Below are 21,267 nucleotides of genomic sequence, written 5' to 3' on the forward strand. Positions count from 1 at the left end.
TCCCCAGCCCCTGCCTCTGCATTTCCCAGCCACAAGCAGACCCCGTCCTGGGGGCTCACAGGCAGAGCACAATGTCTACCTTAGGTGAAATAACTCTAAATCAAAATCAGGAGGCTGTAGAGACAAGCCTCACGTAAAGTTCTCTGGGAACTGTGTGCCCTGCGTGGGGTGGGGAGACAGACCGACCCCCCAGAGGGCCCGGCACAGCAGAAGGGCCCCTTTGCCTCCTCCTCCCGCCAGTCACACGGGAGCAGAGCAGAGAGAATCGCCTACATAGGAGCCTGGGCCGAGACTCTCCCCGCGCCCCCTACGTGCTCCCTGGCTGCACCCCGGTCCCCTGCTGCTGCGTGGGCACAGGGGCGGCTGAGCCAAGCCCGGGGGCCGCGTTCAGATCCCGCCAGCTGAACGAGCCAGGTGCTCGGACACACTGGAGCAGGGAGCTGCTTAGTGCAGAATAAAGCACACAGTCCGGGGCTGCGGCTGTCTGTCCCCCGGCCGTCCCCAGGCTCTCCGTCCCCCACGGCCCCTGGGAGCAGCTCCACAGCAGTGACATTCACGGCGGCAAGTTACGTTCAGGCTGTGTTTCTGGAAGTGGATGCACCCGTGTGTGCGTGTCAGCGTGTGCGTGTGCGTCTCTGTGAATGTACGTGTGTGTGCGTGTGTCTGTATGTGTGCGTGTCTCTGTGAATATGTCTGTGCATGTGTATGCGTGAGGAGTGGGGAGGGGACGCGACCTTCCTCTGTGCAGAGTGTCTCCTTCTCAGGGAAGCCGGGCGCCCGGCTCCACGTCGGGGCCCCTGCAGGAAGCTCTGCCCCCGCGGGCAGCTCAGATGCGCCAGGACCGTGCACAGGGCCGAGTCACGGCAGGAGAAGCAGTGACTCATGCGGAGAAGGCTCTCTGCCTGCTACGCAGGGGTCGGCGCCAGCCCTTCCTGTCCAGAGCCAGCAGCGCCCCAGTCTGTCCCAGCGGGCCCAGGAGAGCTGCTTCTAGCTGAGAGGAGGGTCTTCCTCCATATTTAACTCCTGTTCTGCAAAACGCCCACCCCTGGGGCCCCGCGCCCAGAATTCAGCATCCATCTGTCTGAGCAGAGCCTGCCCCCAAGCCCACGGGTCCCAGCGCAGAGGACGCCCGCCCTCCTCAGCGGTCCTGCCGCCCAGGAGGTCTGGAGCTGGACAGTCAGCACTGTCTCGCACTAGTGCTCATCCATCTGCTCTACCCGTCCTCCTCGTGCCCCAGGCAGCGGGAGCCACAGCCAGGTCACAGAGGGACACGGTCGGAGCACCGATGACGAGGAGGTCGCGCTGCAGGGCACTGCTTCAAGCACTTGGTGTCAGTGAAGAATGAGCGATGTCTGCCCGCTGCCGGCTCAGGTTCTGCGACAACACAGCAGCTCACCGGTACTGCCCGGGCTCAGGGGTCCCGGCTGGGTCACCGCCCTTGCTTCCCCCTCGCAGGAGAGCTGCCGGCCGGCTGAACTCCCGGCCGATGTTTGCCCATAGGCTGCAATATTGAATTTTGTATAAATGTAGATTTTTAGGCAGAGATTTTCCAGTTCACTTTTTTCTAGCCACATGTATCAGTTATTACTTGCTGTGTAACAAACACCCCAAAATGTAGCAGGTTAAAATGGCAGCTGTTTTATTTGCTTACAGTCCTCTGAGTCAGCAGGTGAACTGAGCTGAGCTTCTCAGGTCTTGGCTGGTCTCTCCTGGGATCACTTGTGAAGCTGCAGTCACTGGGGTTCCATGGGGGTGGGAGGGCACAGGACAGCCTCAGTGACGCATCTGGTGGTCCTGGTGGCTGTGGGCTGGACCACATGCCAGTCTGGGCTCCGTCACAAGCTGGCGGGCAGGCAAGGACCAGAAGAAGCCCTCATGTCAGAACCAGCAGTGTTGGTCAAGCAGGTGGCCAGGCCACCTTCAAGGGCGGAGAAGTGGACTTCTCGTGATGTGAGGGGGTCAGGAAAAGGGAAGCATGGGGAGATGAGAGAAACTCACGTCTGCAAACAAGCTACTGCACCTCCCACGGGGCAAGATCCTGCGGAAGGAAGGAGACGGGTGGCGCACGTGGGTTCCTGCATGCGCTCACACGCACACAGGTACACACGCACAGCGTGTTTGCACACGCGGACGTGCATTCATGTGTAGTTTAGCCCCACTGCACGCCAAGTGTGCCAGTCCCTCTGCGAGATGTTGCATCACTTTCTTTGAGAAAACAGCTCTCGTCTCTGATGTGTAAACATTAAATAACGCAGGCAGGCAGGGACGCCCCCCTGAGCCTGGGGGACAGTCTCGGCTCCTGTGACACCCACCCCAGTGCACCCAGAGGCACAGCAGTCACCACCTCCAGCATTTGTTTTTTTCCTCTAGGTGTTCAAATAAAAGGGACATCAAGAGCTTGGTTTTTAAAAAAATATTACAAAAGGCAAACTTAAAGCCTACTCTGTTTCTTGACCCGAAATCCAGGTTCTGCAAGTTCACGTCTGGTGAATAAGCCTGTCTGAGCATTGTCCTCGTGTCCCCACGTGGGGACATCGCCTGCTAAGCAGCTGGGACCCTCCCTGGGCTCAGACCTGGGACAGGACGCCCTCCCCATCTTCCGAGACCCTGTGCCTCCCACCACCCCTGGGAGCCGCGGTGCCTCCTCACTGGCACTTGTCAGAAACGCAGACCTCAGGCTCTGACCTCGGCCTGCTGAGCCCGGACCTGCACGTCTGCAAACCCCCAGGGGTCTGTGCGCACCGGAGTTCAGCGCGTGCAGCTTTAACAGGTGCTTCCCTACGCAAAGCCGGCTCCACTGCTCCTTTAATGTCACCAAAGCTCAGTCTGCAGTCTTCACCTTGGCTGTGTGCACACCAATTCTCAGCGTCCCCCGGTGGACCCACCGTGCAGCCAGCTTTGAGAACCACCTGGACCTGGGCCACCCGAGGCCACAGCATCAGCTCGGGGTGCAGGGCCACCCGCCATGGTCCGCTGCCCCAGAACCTGCATCTGCCACCTCCAGGAGATGCACAGGGTCACCCAGCGGAGCAGCCAGGCTCTGTCTGAGTCGAAGCCCTCCTCCTGGCCACCCGGCTCAAGCCCAAGGTTGGGCGCCTCCCTTGAGCCCACCGGCTTGCCATCCCTCCCACAGACACCGCGCGGAATTTCAGCACCAGCAGACCGCTGTGCTCTCTTGTGTTCAAAAACACACCGTCTGATCTCCCATCCCACAGGACGCCTAGGCACTCCTCTCACTGAGACCTGCGGACAGTCACCGGCTGAGTGGGGAACCCACTGCAGGGTCTCGCCTTTGCCCACCTGCACCAGGAGGCTGGAAAGGTTACATCCTCCTCCTCACCCCAGGCTTCCTCACAAACGGCTCTGGGCAAACGCCACCCGGGGGGCTCTGTCCACCTCTCCCACTTCTTGCCTTGATCTCGGATGTGATGGCTGGGGCTGCAGCAGCCACCTGGGAGCCAGGAGGTGGTAGCGATGCAGCCTGACCCCACCGAGCTGCCGAGTCAGCACCCCACCCCAGGCTTTACCACGTCAGAAAAACAAACCCACAGACCAGCTCCTGCGCCCTGCTTTCCCGTCATCTGTTGCTGTTTCACTTCTAGCCTATGTACTCACGCAGCTGTTTAAACAGGTCTTTTTACTTTGCATATAAATAAGGAAAAAGAGAAAAAAAAGTGAAAAAGCCGAAAAGCTAGACCCTAATCTGCCATGCCACTGATTTCTTGTAAATCTAGAGAGGCTGCTAGACACGCAAGCACACAAACTCCATTTTTTTCTCACTTGTCCCTTTTATCAACTCAGTGAGAACTCTGGAGAACGGTAAGACTGAACGGAACTCCGAAGACCTAGAACTCACTCACGTAACAAGGAAAGCACCCACAGAATGTGCAAAATTGGTGGTATTAATTCATGCCCCAGTTTCTGACTATGGGCCTCAGCGTCACATTCCAGAACATGCTTCTGAGCAATAACTGGGCTGGTGACACACACAACCGAGGGGACGTGGCAGGGATGCTTTGCTCCTGTGGCTACATCGGAAAGGTCCACGTCAGCTATTCGCTGGAAATTAGAGCCTTGGTGCTCCAATTAACATAGGGTTGTTTTTTTTTTTTGTTTTTTGTTTTGTTTTTTTTTGCAGTAAAAACACACGACATAAAATTCACCATCTGGACTGCTTTCAAGTGTGTGGATCAGCAGTGTTCAGTATGTTCACATGTTGTGAAGGAGATCTCCAGACTGTCTTCACTCTTTCTGCGCTGAGCCTCCCCACGTCCCCGACTCGAGTCCTCTCCCCGCTCATCTCCACTTGCCTTTTCAGTAAGCCCAGCGAGGAGGGGGCAGGCGCCTCCTCCATTCTGCAGATGGGGAAGCACCAGAGTCGGGTGGCCTCATCCTCGTCCCCTGGGCGCTTGCGTTTTTTCCTTTGGATGGTCCGACATCCACCCCACCGCTCGTGCCCAGAGACGGGGCTCGCTGAGTGTGAGAAACAGCCAAGCTACCCGTCCCGCAGCCGTGCTGTTGCTGCGCTGAGGCTTAGCTGACACGCAACACTACACCACTTCCAGGTGTGCGACCCATGACTCAACACCGGTCCACACTCTGAAACGAGCACGATTAGTCTCACGGACATTTACCACCGGGCGTAATGACCACTCTTTCCTTGTGATGAGAACTTTGAAGATCTACTCTCTCGGCAAGTTTCAAATATACAGCGAGGGCTGCTAGTTACAGCCACCGTGCCGCCCAGAGCACCCCTGGGGCGTGATTATTTTGGCTGTTCAGGGTCTTGTGTGTTTCTTACGTAGGACTGCTCGCTCCGTGCCTGTGGAAAACGACACTGGAATTTCGGTGGGGACTGCCCTGAACCTGCAGGTTACTGCGGGTGGTATGGACCTTCTAACAACTTCTCGTTCTTTCAAGCTGTGAGCGTGGGATGCCTCTCCGTTTATTTGTGTCCTCCTCAGTTCCTCTCATGTCTCGCAGTTTTCAGTGCACAGGCCTTTCACTCCCTGGTTACCTTCATTCCTAGGTATTCAATTTTATGATGCAATTGTAAACGAGACTGCTTTCTTAATTTCTCTTTCTGATGGTCCATTATTAACGTATACAAAAGAAACAGGTTTCTGTGTATTAATTTTGTATCCTGCAACTTTACTGAATTCATCGATTACTTCTAACAGTGTTTATAAGAAGTCCTCAGGGTCTTCTACACACAGTATCATGTCATCGCCAAGTAGTGACAGTCTTCACTTCCTCCTCTGGGATCTGGGTGCCTCTCATCTCTGTTTCTCGCCTGGCTGCTCCGGCTGGGGCTTCCAGCGCTGTGCCGGACACGAGTGGGGACCATGGGCATCCTTGTCTTATTCCTGACCCCCCAGGAAGAGCTTTCAGTCTGTCACCTGTGAGTGGGATGCCAGCTGTGGATTTGTCGTGTGTGGCCTTTGTAATGTTGCTGTGTGTTCCTGCTGTACCCACTTCATGGAGAGGTTTTATCCTAAACTGGTGGAGACCTTTCAGAAGCTACTGAGAGATGTCGGCAGGAGGTGTGTGTCTAGTCGGTGTTGATGGTGGAAGGGGTGTCGGGGAGGAGGAGGAGGAAGGGCGAGGGCGAGCCTGAGGGGTGAGTTACGCGTGTGCCTACGGTGTGTCTTCACCCCGGGCAGGGGCCTGGGCGGGGCGGGCTGGGGCGGGCTGGGGAGGCAGGCAGAGGACGGCTCTCTGAGGCTGGCTCCCCGGGACACCCAGTGCAGGGCTGGTGGGGGATGTGGACACACATCTATTTCTGAATCATCCGAAACTCTGAATACAAATTCCAGGAAGAGCGGCGTTTCTGGGCAGCGTCTGAGAGAAACAGCGCTTCCAGCTTCTGGGAAAAGCCTCGCGCCCAGAGCCTGCAGCAGGCCGGTGCCGGACAGGGCTCGCTGGGTGGCCGCCATGCAGTGCACTTGGATGTCCTGTGCAGCGCCTGGGGCCTGTGGCGTTAGAGGACACAGTTGCCCTCCGGCCGCGGCGTGCTCTGCAGGACGCCTGCAGGCCCACGGCTCCTGGCAGGGTCACAGCTGGGCTTTTCCCTCAGGCCCGGTCCCCGTCTGCCAACCTGCGTGGAAGCCACCACGAGCACAGAAGGACAGACCGCCAACTCCACCTGTCCTGTCTGGCCTTTCTCGAAAGATGGAACCTCCTGCGTCTATGTGTCCGTCCAACAGGTGCACAGCACCAGCAAGGGATCTGAGCTTCACAGCAGGCGTGGGGGTGGGCAGACGTGAACTTAGGGACAAACATTAAACAAACAGACCCTGAGGACCCAGGTCCACACGCCAGGCCCTCCTCTGGCCACAGAGCCGGCAGGCAACCCCGGGGCTCAACCCATTAAGGGCAAGAAGGGCTCTGGAGAGGCTGGCGTGGACTCAAATGGAACAACGCGCACAATTCCCAGCCTCCCCCCACCCCCGCCCGGGAGGGGGCGCTGAGGGTGCGCGGGCGAGCGGGAGAGGCTCCTGTGGGTCTCCCGGAGCACGCCCGGGACGAGCTGCAGACCAGCTAGGAGACTCGGCAGACTGTCCGGCCCCAAGTTCAGTGACCCAGAAATGGGGGGCCCTTCAGTGTGGCCAGGCCAGCTCTGTGGGGAGGTGCCCGCTCAGGTGGGCAGAACAGCTCTGCCCAAGGGAGAAGGGAAAGCAGGGCCACCTCGCGGGGACTCGGGAAGCGGATGCAGTCCTGCAGGCGCCGCAGGTCCAGACGGGCCCGAGTCTGGCGTCCGAGCACCACAGCCGTGAGAAGAGAGGCCCTTCCTCCGCCAGCTCTCTGCCTCCCTGGGCCCCAGCATCGCTCACCATCGCCCCACGGCCTCAGTTTTCTCTGAAGGGCCCAGGACACCTGCAGCCAAGAGGGAGGGTGTGCCACGGCCCCGTTGGGACGCGCCCTCCCTGCCTCCCCCGCCCGCCACGTCCCCAGTCCCGAAACCTGCGGTCTTGCCTGAGCCTCCCCCTCCTCTCATGGTCACCCAGTCCCAGAGCAGCCCCACTGCACCCGGGACGCCGGCCCCCAGGCCCGGCTTACACGCGCCCATGTGCACACAGGCTGCGGGGCCCTAGCCCCGAGGATGGACCCGAGAGGTCACACGGCTTTCTCCCGAGGGCTGACGCGGCAAGCCCAGAGCACGGCCCTGAGTTGGGGGTGGCTGTCAGGAGCGGAGGCCGCGCTCCCGCTCCACAGACGGAGCAGAGGTGCTCGAGGGCGTGGGGAACCCGGGCTGGAGGCGAGAGCTGTGCCCTGGGAAGGCCCTGGGAAGGCCCTGGGACGGCCCTGGGACGGCCCTGGGACGCGTCGGGAAGGATCTGCTGGTCCCTCCCCAACAGCAGGGGGAGGGGTGGGGTGGCCACAGCACCACGGAGGAGGAGCTGGTTGCCTCTTTCCTCCTCCTCTTCCTCTTCCCCTGTGTCCCAGTGCCCGAGCGGAGCAGCGATGGCAGACGGACCAGGGTCCCTCCCATGAGGCAGTGTTTCTCCAGCCCACAAGGGGATGTGGCTGCAGGTCTAAACTGGACAATCTGAAGGCTGCTGGACACCCACGCAGGAGCCCGGGGCCTGGAGCAGCTGGACCACGAGACACAAGCAGCTCTGGGTGGGCCGTGGCTCGGGAACCCCCCATCGAGGTCACCGGGAAGCCCTTTCTGGCACCATCTGGGAGCTTGGCTGCTCCTGTCCTGGGTGCACAGAGCAGCAGGGGAGGCAGGGCCAGCCGCCCATCAGCCAGTGGGATCAGCCTGTGACTTTGGAGGAGCTTCTGTGTTGGGGGCAAAGAGGGGGCACAGGGACATCTCCAAAGCTTCCACTTTCCTGATGGATGCTGGCGCCTGGTCCGTGGACGGGCGACCACCGCTCTGCTCTGCACCCGGATCAAACACTGGACAGAGGGCACCAGCGTGGGGGGCACGGCTGCTCTGGGTCCCCCTCGCCCGGCTGGCCTCTCGGTGTGCACGCAGAGATGACTGGAATCTGGGCAGGAGCAGGTCCGTGACCGCAGAGCCCCAAGTACGTGGCCTTCCTGGGACGGGACTTGGCAAATGAGCCGCTCCAGGTGCAGCGACAGAAAGAAAGTGCTTGTTCTGCACAGTTTGCGTCCGTGGTTTTAAATCAGACTGTGATGTCCCCAGACACACTCTGTGCCCCTGTTCGCACTAACACGCCTGCACCCAGAGCATCCAGCTCAGCAGGCCTGCCAGGAATGTCACACAGAGGCCCCAAGACGGTGGGATCAGGGCCCTCCTGCTCTGAGTCTCTGGAGAGGGACACTGGGCCGAGTCGGGGAGGTTAGGAGGGTCCACCATCGGGCGCCTGACAGTCTCTGTCTCAAAGCTGCTTTGGGGACAAGTGGGGATGGCTTCATATGAGGCTGGGCTGGGAGAGGTAGGCTTGCCCGGGGCAGGGTCCCCTCCCCGTCCGAGTCCCACAGGGTGGAGTCTGGAGCAGACGGCTTGCTCTTAAAAGAAATCTCCGGACGCCTGAGCCAGAGGCGTGGGCCAGGCCCTGTGCTCAGACAGAGCCTCAGCCCCTGAGCACATGGCCCACCCGGCTCATCTCAACTCTCCTGCGTGCCCCACAGGACACAGCACCTCACCCCCAAAACGCCTGGGTGGGGGCCGAGGTCGGCTACAGAAGGCACGTACTTTATTTCAAGTCAATTTTAGACACTGCAAATGACGGGAGAATGGGCCGCGATCTCTCAGGGCATGGCGTGGGCATCCGTGGGGCCCCTCGAGTTAGTGCTCCCACAGACCCTAAGCCCACCCCAGCTGCTGCGTCCCCACCCCGTCCCGGGACTTCATCCTCCTGGGATCCTGGGAGGCAAACCCCCGTTGCAAACCCCTGCAGCAGCTGAGAGCCCGTGGCCCAGATGCGGGGCCAGGATCAGGAGAGCAAACCCAAAGCTGCATGCTGCGCCCGTGGAGGGAGGGGCGACGTGAGCAGCTGGAAGTCCCAACATGTCTGAGGTGGGATGTCTTCCCCCTGCGGGACTCTTTTTGGTCTAAAGTTGAGGCGGGGGTTCTAATTTTCTGAAATGTTTGTTTGCCTTTCGGTTTTGTTTTGGACACTGCCGTTTCCCAGCAGAAAGATCACGGAGGAAACAGCCGGGAGGCACGTCTGGAAAGTGGTCCCTCAGTGAGGTCGAGTGTTTGCAAAGTGACACTTGTTAAGGTATGAATCTCAGCTGAGCAGCATCAACCTGCAGTCGGTAAACAGCCACCTTCTCTCTCCCTCGGAGTCACGGCCCCTAAATGTCCCTGTAGCCCTTCAGAGATGACTGATAGACAAGAGCCAACGGGAACTAAAACCTCGAAACGTTTTCCTCTGAACACTGATCAGAGCCCCAAAGAGAAAATCCCCCACCTCTCCAGAACAACGTTAGCTGAGCTCCCGCGTCCACCCCTTCCATGCGAGTCAGCGGCAGGGGCGTCCCTGGGCTGGTCTGAGCGGCGCCTTTGGGAGCAGCTTCCGTGTGCGTCATTTTCTGCACACGTGTGCTGTCTCCCAGTCTTGCTGGTCTTAGTTCTAACAGTTATCTTGGGGCCCGATACTTACATGTTGTATCTTATTTCATTTTATGCAATTTAACAGGTTATTTATGATAAAAGGGTTTAAGATGATTTGGGCGTTTGATCTAAACAACTTTTGTAATGTAAATCATCGCGTGTGGTCAGTGGTGCTTCGCGGCTCGTTGGTAGTCTGCTTTAGAGCGTTTTATCCTAGAGAACGTGCGTTACAGAGCTTTTTTTCTTAATTACGATTTAATTATTTGGAGGTGGAAATGATGAGGCTTACTTATTTTCAGTGGTGGTGCTGGGGACTGTGCCCAGGACCTCGCGCACGCCAAGCACACGCTCTGCCACTGGGCCACACCCTCCCCGCGCCCAGAGCTCTCACAACGCGACGTGAGGCCAGGTTTAGCTGTGTTGAAGGCGCAGGTGTAAGCTAACGCTCACGGGCCTTTCCCAGATGTCCCCTCGCAACCCACCTGTCGGGAGTGTTCCCACCGCCCAGGCAAGCTCCCACCTGGGGACACACCGTGTGGACCTGGGCACACCGGCCCTATTCTGACCCTTGCTGACAAGACGCTGCAGGCGCAGGGCAGGGCTGGGCTCACCCTGTGTTCTCGGAGAGCCGGGCAACGCGACCTTCACCCAAAGAGGCGTCCAAAGACACGCCAGTGCTCCTAAGCTGGAGTCTGTCTCATTTTTAAGAAATTGTGTCAGCTATAAATATTTTGTTTGCAAGATCCTGGAAAGAAGCACGGATGAAAAGAGACAGAATCTCAGAAAAGTTAAGTGGTCTCGGTCACGCAGCAGGCAGCAGCAGAGCCCAGAGATGGAGGCCTGGCTCCCGGCAGGAGCCTCAGAAGTTGTCGGGCCGGGAAAAGCCACCTTCCTCGCTCCCCACCCAAATCCTCACGCTGCCCGTGTCACAGAAAAGCCACACTGAGGCCACCCGGGTGCAGCCTGGGGCCTGAAAAAGTCAGAGCAGCTCGCCTTTAGGACAGGTTTGTGAACTCCCGGGAGGAATCTGAGAAGTCTCAGTAGCTGGCGGTGAGAAATGTAGAAAACTCACGTGCCAAACCAGCGCCGGTGACCCGGCGCGCCGCGCTCCTCCTGACCTGGAGACGCGGGCAGGTGCCTCCAGCGTCCGCTGCACCCAACACGCGAAGCCTTTAACGTTCGGTGTTTCTGGCGCGTTGGCACAGCACTGCCGGTGCAGTGACACTGGGCCAGGCCGCGGCTCCAGGGTCCCCCGCGGCAGCGCCTTTCACCCCAAACGGCCCCGTGACTTCCCACCGAGGGGCCAGGCCGTCCTGCTTCTCATCGGCCCCTCGTGTTGCTGATGCCGACAGACCGACACCCGGTCCTCCGATCGCCGGGCCCGCGCCCCTCGCGCTCAGAAGGTTGCTGACGATGTGAGTGTTCGCACCACAGGTCCCAGCAGCGCTCGGCGGGTTTGGCCACAAGGGTGCACGGGCCCCAAGAAGGCCAACGGGAGAGGCTCAGGGTCACGCTGGTTCTACCAGGGGGTCGGAGGACATGAAACTGCCGGCCTGTGGGCTGCTCAATCATATCACAAAAGCTTAGCCAAGGACGCCTTACAAAGGTACCCAGAGGTCTGGCTGAATCCTCCAGGCACATCGTTGACAATTTTTAGGAACAGCTTTTCTGTAAAGGGAGGCACAGAGGTGTGCGGGGTGGGGGGGCCACGTGGGGGGCCACCCTCCCCCAGTCCCTGGAGGCCAGCCCAGGCTACCCCTCTCCAGCCAGCAGACCCCACACTCGGAACCCATCTGAAGGAGCAGGGTCTCCAGAGGGCATCTCAGACGTGCCAGGTGACGCTCAATCGTGTGTTCCCTAACGGAGATGGAATACTCTCACCAACCTCAGAATAGCACCGACTGCTGTCTGCCCTGGGAAACTTACGTAAGAAAACATCTTTTATTCTCTTATAACAGTAATGACTCCCGAGAAGACGTGCGTTAGGAGCTAATGAGAAAGGTGAGTGCAATTTACGCCCGTGCTAAATGAGGAAGAAATGAATTGTTTACAATTTATGAATTGAGCTTTGAAGGTTTTTTTTCTTAACCGAAAGAAAACGTCTTTTGCTCATCCTGGTTCAACCGGAAGCCGACCCCCCACTCCGCCTGGCATGTCTGTCTGCCGATACAAGTTAAATAGAAATGTTTCAAATGTCTCTTTTCTCAGGATCTGAAATTCTCTCTCCTCCTTCAGTTCCCCTCTTTGTGCCTCAAGGAATGTTAGCAGTTTTCCTTTTTAACCCCCAAAAGGAATCATTCAAAGAAGCTGTTTCTGAGGATGGCGAGGAAATGAAACGTCACAACCGCATTTAGAGGTGGAGGGTTTCCACATCCTTCCTCAGACACAGCTCCCGGACTCCGGGAGGGTGTCGACAGAGGGGAGGGCAACGGGGAGAGGGTGAGGTGGGCTGAGTGCACTGTTCACCCCACCTTTGTGAACCATGGAAATTTCCCACTGTAAACAACTTTAGACGTAGATTTCCCCAGTTTTTCCTTTATTTAACCAGGCCTTCTTGATTATGATGATTTCATTCTCATGCAGAAGGTGGGGGCAGGGTGGGAGGGGGCACCAGATCAGCCACAAACAAAGGGGCCAGGGTGCTGGAGTCGGGGGAGACCGAGGGCTGACCCTCAAACGTCTCACAGGCCTGCGCCTGTGGTCCGACCTCCAGAAAGACAGTTCACAGAACCACCAGGCTCACAGCATGCAGTAATTCATGCAAAAATTCGCTCCAGCTACCTCCCGTCCTAGCCAGAACGGACATCAGACCGCCACGGGGGGGGGGGGGGGGGCTCTCCACTCTGGCCGCTGCGAGCATTTACGGAGCCAGGCCCCCCAGGGGACCACATCTTGGCACCACTGCCGACTGACTGCCAGGCAGTGTCTCTCAGCAAGGAAAAGTTGGCCGGCTCTGGGGCTGGTTACAGGCGGCTCGCCCCACGGCTGCAGGTCTGCAGCCGCTCCCTCTGGGCTCTGACCAGACGCACTGGCCAGCAGGAGGGGGACCGACTCAGACGCTGCTGCCTGCCCCACCACTGAGCCTGACTCTGACTAACAACTGGGGACCCCCCCCCCCAGCCCCTAAGTCAGCCAAGCTCTTGGTTAGTGTCTGCTGCACTGAACACCCGGACGCGGCCAGCGAAGGCGCAGACAGCAAGTCCGGCCAGGAGCCTGCTGGCGCCAGCGCAGCTGACGCCGCAGAAGGACTGTGCGCACCTGAAGTCTGAGCTAGGCACCCAAGCCTCTGCCTGCAAGGGGACCCCCAAGGAAACGAAGGCTAGCAGAGGACCCCTTCCTCGAGTCCTTCAGAAAAGCCAAGCCACCTCACTGGCAGCCTCCCCCGGGCAAGGCTGTCAAGTGCCCACTCCACTGGGGTCTTGCAGAAGACACACCCCATCAAAGCCCCTACCCTAGGAAAAGTGCCCGATTCTGTCTGTAATCCAAGCCTCTTTCTCTGTAGCTGGGAGAGCGCACAGGAGGGGTCAGAAATCATACCGAGGGAAATCAAGACGAGAACTTGAGCCCCAAAGCGCATCCTTCATCCCCTCTCAGCGCCGGGCTGGCGGCTCCGGGGCTGCGGGCTGTCGCGGCTGCCAGGGACCAGACAGCTCGCGGGCGCGAGGGGCTCCCGGGGTCCCCACCTCCGTCCCGGTCGCCTGTCGAGAGTCCCCATCTCCAGCGCGCTGGCACCCTCGCCTTCCTCTTTCCCTCCGTTCGGAGAATCGAAGCCCGTTTCCCTTCCCGGTCCCAGATGGACCTCGGTCCCCAGCTCCGCGGCGGCCCCGCTCACCAGCCCCAGCCGGTCTCCTTTGGGTCGCTCGAGGGGGTCTCCCGGACCCGCAGAGCCCATGCCCGCCGCGCGCTTCCACCGCCCCCAGCAGCCCCGCTCCGCGGCGCTCCCGGGTTTCGGTCTCAGCAGCTCTCTCCGACTTTGCACAGCGGCCCCTCCGCGCCACCGGGGCGCCCGGGGTGGCGAGGCGCCAAGCTGCAGCCCTGGCTGACAGCAACAGCCCCTTCCTCCGCATCTTCATCGCCCGCTCCTCCCTCCCTGGCGCCTGGCGACCCCTCGCCTCCCCGGTCCCGCCGCCCGGACCACCACGACTCACCCGGGCGCCGCGCCGCCGCCGGTGTGCGCGCTCCGAGGCGGAGCCAGGATGCCCTCCCGCGCGGGGGCCGCCTCCCGCGCCCGCCCGCTGCCCCCGCCCCGCTGCCCCCGGCCCCTCCGCTGCCCAGGCTGCCGGGGCGGTAGGCACTTACCTCCTGGACAAGGTGACCCACTAGTGCGCCCAGGCGGCGGCCCGCGCGTCTCCGGAGGGAGCGAGGGCGCGGGGCGCGGGGCGTGGGGCGGTGAGGCGACCGCCTCTGCTCCTCGCCTCCTCGGCTCCCGGTCCCCGCCCCCGCCGCTGCCCGGCCCTCCCCTCCGCTTCCTCCGCGCCTCTCCGGCCCTGCGCTCGTCGCCCGCGCCCCCGGCTGCTCCGCGCGTGCTGGAGCGCCGGGCGCCGGGCAGCGGCGGCGGCCGGGCGGAGCCGGGCCCTCCGGCTCCCGGGAAAGGAGGGTGCGGGGAGACTCCCGCGGCGCGCGCCCGGCCGGCGGGTGGGCGAGGGGTGCCCGGGGCGCGCCGCTCGGCTTCCGAGCCTGGAGACACGCGTGCCGGAGGCGGCGACCACGGGCTCGGGGGATGGCAGCGAGGAGAAAGAGGAGGAGGAGGCGGAGGAGGAGGGAGCGGCCCCGCGCGAAGGCGGTCGCCAGCTGTGCCCTAGGCCCCCGGGGCCCCGAGGGATCGCGTCTGGCAGGTGGCCCGGGGTCGGTGTCTGGGAATGTGAGGGTGCGAGCGGCTGGGCAAGAAGGCATCCGCCGGGGACCAGGAGGGCAGCTTCGATGCCTGGCTCTGAGAAGAGACGGCTCCCCTCGGTCCTAAAGGCCTCCCCCGGCTCCGGCTTGGGTTTTGTTTTGGGTTTTCTTTTTCTTTCTTTCTTTTCTTTTTTTTTTTTTTTGAGGCTCATAAGGACCCACTTATAGTCCTGACCAGCCAACCACGAAGAGGTAACCAGGCACGGGGCCCAGACTCCAGGACCCCAGCCCAGCCCCAAACCTGGCTGATGTGCCTGCAGGGCTGGCCCTGGGCAGTGGGAATTCAGAGGAAGCTGGGGGGGGGGGGCTGGGGGGAGGGGAAAGGGCTGGGGATGGGGGATGGCAGGGCATAATCCTGGTGAGGAGAGTGGGCAGTGGGGAGGGAGAGAGCCCCGGCACCTCCCAAGATAGCCTGCGTTGCAAACGTTGGGGGACGCGGGGGAAGTGGTGTTTGCAGCTTGGATTTCGCAGAGAAAGAATGAAGTACCGGGAAGGGAGTCAAAAGTGGTTCAGGGAAGGGACCTGTGAGCCCGTTTCTGCCCTGGGCACAGAGGCAACAGGGGCCTGCGGCCCTGCCATCCGGCTCACGCCCTGGTGTCAAAGTCAGCTGTGCCCCAGGAGACCCTCCTTGGTGCCAAGCCCTCTGCCTCTCCCTTTGCCTGGCTCCTCAGGTGGGGTTTCCAGAGGACTGGAGTTGGAGGTGGGGCCTCCAGATTCCTTTGCAGGACTGGCTCCTATGGGTCCTTGGCAGCCGGGAGAGAAAGCTTAAGTCTCAGTGCACCTGCAGGAGGCACTTGGGTGGAGGCGCGGGTCCACGGAACCAGCTGGCACCATCAGAGCTTTACATCCACCTGTGTGACTTCCTGGCTCCACCACTGCTGTACCTGGAAAAGTCCAATTTAAACTGCCAGCCACGCCCTGGGGCACAGGCAGGCCCAGCTGAAACCCAGGCTGGAGTTCTCTCTCCCCAAAGCCAGTCCACAACCTAGACCAGCACGAGTGCACCCAGAGGCGAGAGCTGGCGTCCTGCGGCTGCGGAAACCTCAGGTGGCCTTCTGAAAAAACCCTCAGCTTCTTCACCTGGCAAATCGGAGTAACGATTCTCCACCTCAGATGAGTGTAATGGTATCTGCTGAGCCCAGGGGGTCAGATGACAGAAGGTTCTGGTCGGGAAAGGATCCAGGAATGGCGGTGAGTTTACTTGGGTAAGCTGGCAGTTCTCTCCCATCTGAGACGTTCTTCCAGACGGGAGGAGCTCACACCCTTTTCTGAGTGTTCCAGACCACAGCACTGCAGCTCTGGGATCTAGAGGACACCTTGGTAGCAGCAAGTCTGTTTCTGTTTTGTAGATAAGTTCATTAGTGTCCTCCTTTTTCTTTTTCTTTTTTTCAGATTCCACATGTGAGCAATATCATATGGCATTTTTCTTTCTCTTTCTGGCTTACTTCACTCCAGGTCCATCCATGTTGCTGCAAATGGCATTATTTCATTCTTTTTTTATGGCCGAGTAGTGTTCCGTTGTATAAATACACCACAGCTCTTTATCCAGTCCTCTGTCGATGGATACCTAGGTTGCTTCCGTGCACGTGCACACACATCTCTCAGTGTTTCCCAATGGGCGTTACCATTCTTTGCATAGGAAAGTGGCCAAAGCCAGGAATCTCCAGTGAAGAGAGGGGCGTCTCCTGCTCCTGGCAGATGCGGAAACTTCTGGAAGGCCTCCAGGGCTCCTGGGAGCACTGGGCTGGTCTGGAATGCTAGGTAGCTGCACGTATAGGGTGGTGTCTCTGAAGTCTGCATCCTGAGTGGTTGCTCAGAGTGTCGTCATAACTCCTAAGCTGTGATGCAGCTTTGAAATCAGGAAGCAAACGAAGAGCTGTTGGGTATGGAGCGGCGGAGCGCAGGGGAGTCACCAGGTCTCCTGGGCATCGGGGAACCTTCTTGACAATGCTCATCTCTTAGGAGAGATGACAGAACCTTCAGAGCTCAGGGAGGTCGGCGTTGTGAACTGTCACTCAGGCACAGCCAGCTGTCAGGCTTCTGGACGACTTTCAGGAGAAGCTGAAGTAGGAAATATTCCTCAACGTGCCTTGAACTGAAAGGCTCCGGACCCCGGGCCAGGCTTCCGAGCTGCCCTGCAGTGCCGCGCGGGATGCCCACTGCTCAGTGGGGCTCCTTCCAGGACCACCTTCAGGTCAAACGTGTGAAATGCTCACTCTCGTTACACGTTGATGGCAACACTCATGGTGGAGAGTGGTGGACCCCATGTGACATCCATGTAATTAACCGAGTCTTGTCTTTTCTCCCTGCACAATCTGTTATTAAATTTTTTGTCTTGAACTGACAACATCCAGGAATTGAAATGCGGCCACGTCTTCTGCCAGGAGTCTTGTGGGCTTGGGAGCACAGGGGACGGCTACTCAGATGTGCCACGCGGACATGAAAGGTGAGGCTCTAAGAAAAGTGTGAGCTGGTGTCAGAAGTAGCGGGAGAGGGACTCAAGACCAGGCGTGTTTCTGGGTGGGTGCTGTGGTGAGTTTAGAAGGGGGAGAAGACGTGTCGATGCTGGAAAGCTGGAGCGCTCGGCGCCCGCCTGGGGCCGCCCTCTGCTGCTCCGGTGCGGAGACGGCGCCGGGTGGGCTGAGCTGGCGTGGAGCCCAGGCTGGGATCCCCACTCCCAGTTCGCAGTCTCGCCTCTGCGTCCTTCGCGTCACTTTGGAACGAGTCGAGGAGGACGGGAGGGGGATGCGTGGTAGCAGCCTCTGTGGTGCCAGGGCACCTGTTGCGCTGCTGCGCGAGAACCGCCCCAACCGTGGCGGCTTAGAGTCTCACACTCTGCTGGCTCACGCTTCCGAGGGCTGTCCCCTGGGCTCGGCGGGTGTCCCGGTCTGTGGCTGTCCGGAGCCTCGCCCACGTCTGGGGTTGGTGGGCTGTGGAGAGGGGTGACGGGCCAGCTGGGCCGTGAGCCTCTCCCCTGCCCCTGCCCAGGGCTGGCCCAGGACTCTTCACAGAGCTGGTGGCGCCCACGGCGGCCCCACGCACACAGCTTTCCGAGCCCACGTCGCTTAGCCAGGAGCTCCTTGACCAGAGCTGGGCGCGTGGCCCAGGTCCCAGAGGTGGGAGACAGCCTGCACCTTGTGGCGGGTGGTGCCATGACGTCCCCTGGAGACCCGGATGCATGGCAGTGGGAGACAACTGGGGTCATTTTTTGCTGTCAGCTGCCCCTGGAAATAAGATCTGTCTGTAGGCCCAGGACCACGCGTTGAATCCTGATCTGAGCTCAGCGGGGCTGCAGGAGTGGCCCCAGGCGAGGGAGAGGCTGAGTGCTGGGCAGTGAGTGGGGGAGCAGGGCTCGGACCCTGCCGGCACTGCAGGAGGCGTGCGCGGGAGGGATCGGCCGGGGTGGGGGGGTGGGCAGCGTCGTCGCTCCTGGCACTGTCCTCACACAGGAGCCTGGTCTCCTCGTGGGCGTGAGCGCAAGGAGGGGCAACGGGCCAGGACATGTCTGCACGCTCTGCCTGCTTTCCTGAGCACAGACGGCAGGTACTGTTCCTGAAGACAGTTGGCGAGACTGTCTGAGCTGCTGGGTGCTTTTCTCAAGGAGGTTGAGGGGTGTGGCACAATCTAGATTCTGAGCCACAACCAGCTAGAGCTGGGAGGCCGCGGAGCGCCACGTGAGGGACGGCTGGAGCTTCCTCCTTTGTCCGAGGGCGCCTGTCACTGGATGCCCCAGATCCCCTGGCCGGGTCCCTCTGGCGCCCCGGCCCTCCTCCTTGATCTGATGACTTGCGCCTGCCTATTTCTTTAGTCTCACTTGCATCCTGGGACGCGGGCTCCTCCTCCGCTCAGCTCCAGGCCTTAAAGCCAGAGCCCGGAGCGACCCCAGCACGTCTAGGACCCCAGACACACGTGGGACAGTGGAAGGCGAAGGCTCAGTTGCAGTGTCCAGCTGGGGTAGGCCCTTTGCTACGCCTTTCCCAGCAAACAGCCCCCTCGTGCCGGGCAGCCAGAGACCAAGCGGGACCGAGATCAGGTTCAGGGTCCCCCTGCCCTCCGTGCAGGTGTTCTGGCCCTTCCTGCTGGGTGTCTCCCACTCCGCGTCCATTCCCTCTCCTGATCTGGGCAGTTTATTTCTTCCCGCTGGACGGTCACTTGACCTGAACACAGATTTGGCCTCACTCTGTCTTGGGTATCTCTGGCAGTGTCAGGTATCAACCCAGCCTGCCCTCCCCACAGCCCCTGTGTCGCCGGCGGGGCTGGTCCTCCACGGTCCGCCTGACCTGCCTTGGCAGGTGGCTTCTTTATCTAGTTACTAGTTTCCCGTGATCCAGTTACGGATCCATAGTGTGTATCTATTATGATCGACAGTATCAGAAAAATCTGTATCTTTGAGAAAATGTGTCTTAGCTGAGAAGTAGGATTGTTTTCAGGACCATTGACGAGAAAAATAATTACGAAAAACTCAGCTTTACAAAAAAAACCTTGCTATCAGGATGGACTGTCAGGCCAGAACATGTGCCATGTGTTCAAAAACACTAGCCTCAAAAATGGACTCAGACGTCCGCTTTGATACCCTCAGCAAAGTGGACAGTGTCCCTCCTTCACTAAAACGAAAGACGACCGTGTTTTACTTGCTGCACAGAAGCTCCCCGTGTCCCAGCCCAGCTCTGAAGTAACGAAGAGCCAAGAGGTCGGGCCCCTTGAAAACCTTGCTGGTGCAGAAGTAAGCGTTTAAACACGGCATTAATTATTAGCATGATTTTGAGCCTTTTTAAAAAGGCCTACGAACTTGTTTCTGGCTCAAGACATTATGGTTTTTGTTGTGTGGGCTTTTTTTTTTTTTTCCCCTATGAAAGAATAGAATTCTATGGCAAAAGCGACCACTTCTGTAATTCTGCAGGACGTGGAACTGGAGGAAAAAAGCATGAATGAAAGCACGTTCATTTTTGTGATGTCCAGTTTATCACTCACATTTCAGGAAAAGAACGCCTGTGAAATAAAGGAGCTCACTCAGGCAGGCGCCGGGACCTGTCTCTGCGCTGTGTGTGCCGGGCGACTTGTCACGCACATCCGCACGGCCCCCAGGTGTCCCGGGAGCTGGTCCTTCCCGGGGCCCCTCAGACATGGTTCGCTTGCTGTCAGGGCATCGCCGGCTGCACCTCCATCCGCCTCCAGGCAGGCTCGACTCCAACATCCCCATTCCCAGGACACAAAACTGGGTGGGACCTGTCCTCCCTTCGAGGAGGGGTCGTCCTCCTGTGTCCCTGTTGCCTGGACCGCTTCCCGCCTGGTGCTCTGTCTTATCCGTCTTACTTGTTACACCTGCTGGCCTGGGTGCTGTTCGGGGACAGGACGGTGTGCAGGCGTGGGGCGGGGCAGTTACTCTGTGCTGCGTGTGTCCTCAGCTCCTGGGCGGCAGCTGCCCGAGCGCTGTCCGTGGTTGGACGAGGACGCGTCGGGGAGCAGAGCGCACACACTGCGAGCACCGTGGGACTCTCCTGTGCAGAGCCTCTTCCTGGAATGTGGGTGTATCATCTAAACTCGTTCTCCTTCCCACACGGATGTGTTTGATAATTAAAAACTTACATTGCCCATAACAATCTATTGTAAAAACCTTCTGTCGCGGCTCTCACTGCTGTGGGCTCTTGGCAGCGGCTCCTGTCCGGTGCCGGCTCTGCTGACCGGCTTGGGTGGCGGCGTCCCGGCTGCCCACAGGGGCGCGGGGCCCAGCCCGCCGCCTGCCACCCACCTCTCCCGCACGCAAGCCAGCTGCACAACAACATGTTTTGTCTCATCAAGAAACCCTGTTTGAGCACAAAAAAACCAACAGGTAAGGAAAGACATCTCACTGCTTCACTGAGATGCAGTTTTCCACAGAAATGTGTCTCTTTTCTGAAAACAGTTTAACTGTCCCCTAAGTACCAAGATGAAGGCAAATTCTGGAGCAGCACCAGGATGAGTGTCCCCTGTGAGACGTCCCCTCGGCCACCCTGCCTCGGGACGGCGTGTGGGTGGCGGGGACGCGCAAGCGGGAGCAGCAGGGTGGGCATCACAGCCCGACCACTTGCAGAGGTGGCAGCTCCTGGGCGGGTCGCGTGGGAGGGGAGTGGGGGGCTTGGCCCTGAACCACACCCCAGACCCAGTTTGGCCCTGATTTGTTTGCTTTTTCACCTTCCAGGTGACTGGTCCAGCCTTCCTCCTCTTTCCTGTGGTCTTTGGGTTTAATGGTGTTTCCCGTTTCCGGCCTCAGCTTCCCCTAACCTCGTGTGGGTCTGGGGCCTGACCTCGGCTGTCCTGCCCTGCCAGGCCCTCCCAGGCCCTCCCGGCTGGGAGCACGGCCCTCTTGCTGCGAGCAGGGCCGGGCGGCACTCGGAGCCCTCCGGGCCTTCAGGACCCAGGCCAGGCCCCGGTCACACCGGCCAAGTGGCAGAACTGGCGCCACGTCTGGGCCTCCTGGGTGGGGGCTTCCTCCCGACCACAGTGCACTTGGACTCGCTGACCGTGGGGGCCCCGTGCGAGAGCTGCCCACAGGGCGGAAGGATGAACGCTCCCCACAATTGGCGCCACCCGTGCAGCCCAGCGGCTGACCGACGGACGTACGGCGTCCCCTCTGCTCCCGGGTGGTGCCGGGCACCAGTCCTCCCAGCCCCGTCGGTGCCCGGAGCCCAGTCCCAGCTGAGGCTCCGGAACTTCCTGTGTGGGCGTCGCTGTCACTCCTTTCAAAGAAAGCGTGTTCCTTTTTGTTTGTTTGTTTTCGAGGGGGAGGTAATCAGGCTTTTATTTATTTATTTGTCTGTTTTTTAATGGAGGCACCAGGGGTTGAACCCAAGACCTCACGCATG

General features: G+C 59.8%; 1 protein-coding gene across 3 annotated transcripts in view; it reads right to left on the reverse strand.

Annotated features, from left to right (window-relative positions):
- The window catches only part of SYNDIG1 (synapse differentiation inducing 1), a 65,208-nt gene extending 51,222 nt beyond the window's left edge, over positions 1 to 13,986 (reverse strand). For 2 of the 3 annotated variants that reach the window (XR_012500737.1, XM_074347762.1), the window contains exon 1: positions 13,832 to 13,986. The gene's annotated coding sequence lies outside the window, so the exon portion shown is untranslated. Of the gene's footprint in view, positions 1 to 13,680; positions 13,709 to 13,831 lie in introns of those variants that run through there. The other variant, XM_074347764.1, reaches the window with a different exon arrangement.
- Between the last annotated feature and the right edge of the window lie 7,281 nt (positions 13,987 to 21,267).

Source organism: Camelus bactrianus, chromosome 19 (assembly GCF_048773025.1).
Source record: "Camelus bactrianus isolate YW-2024 breed Bactrian camel chromosome 19, ASM4877302v1, whole genome shotgun sequence".
NCBI classification, from domain to species: Eukaryota; Metazoa; Chordata; class Mammalia; order Artiodactyla; family Camelidae; genus Camelus; species Camelus bactrianus.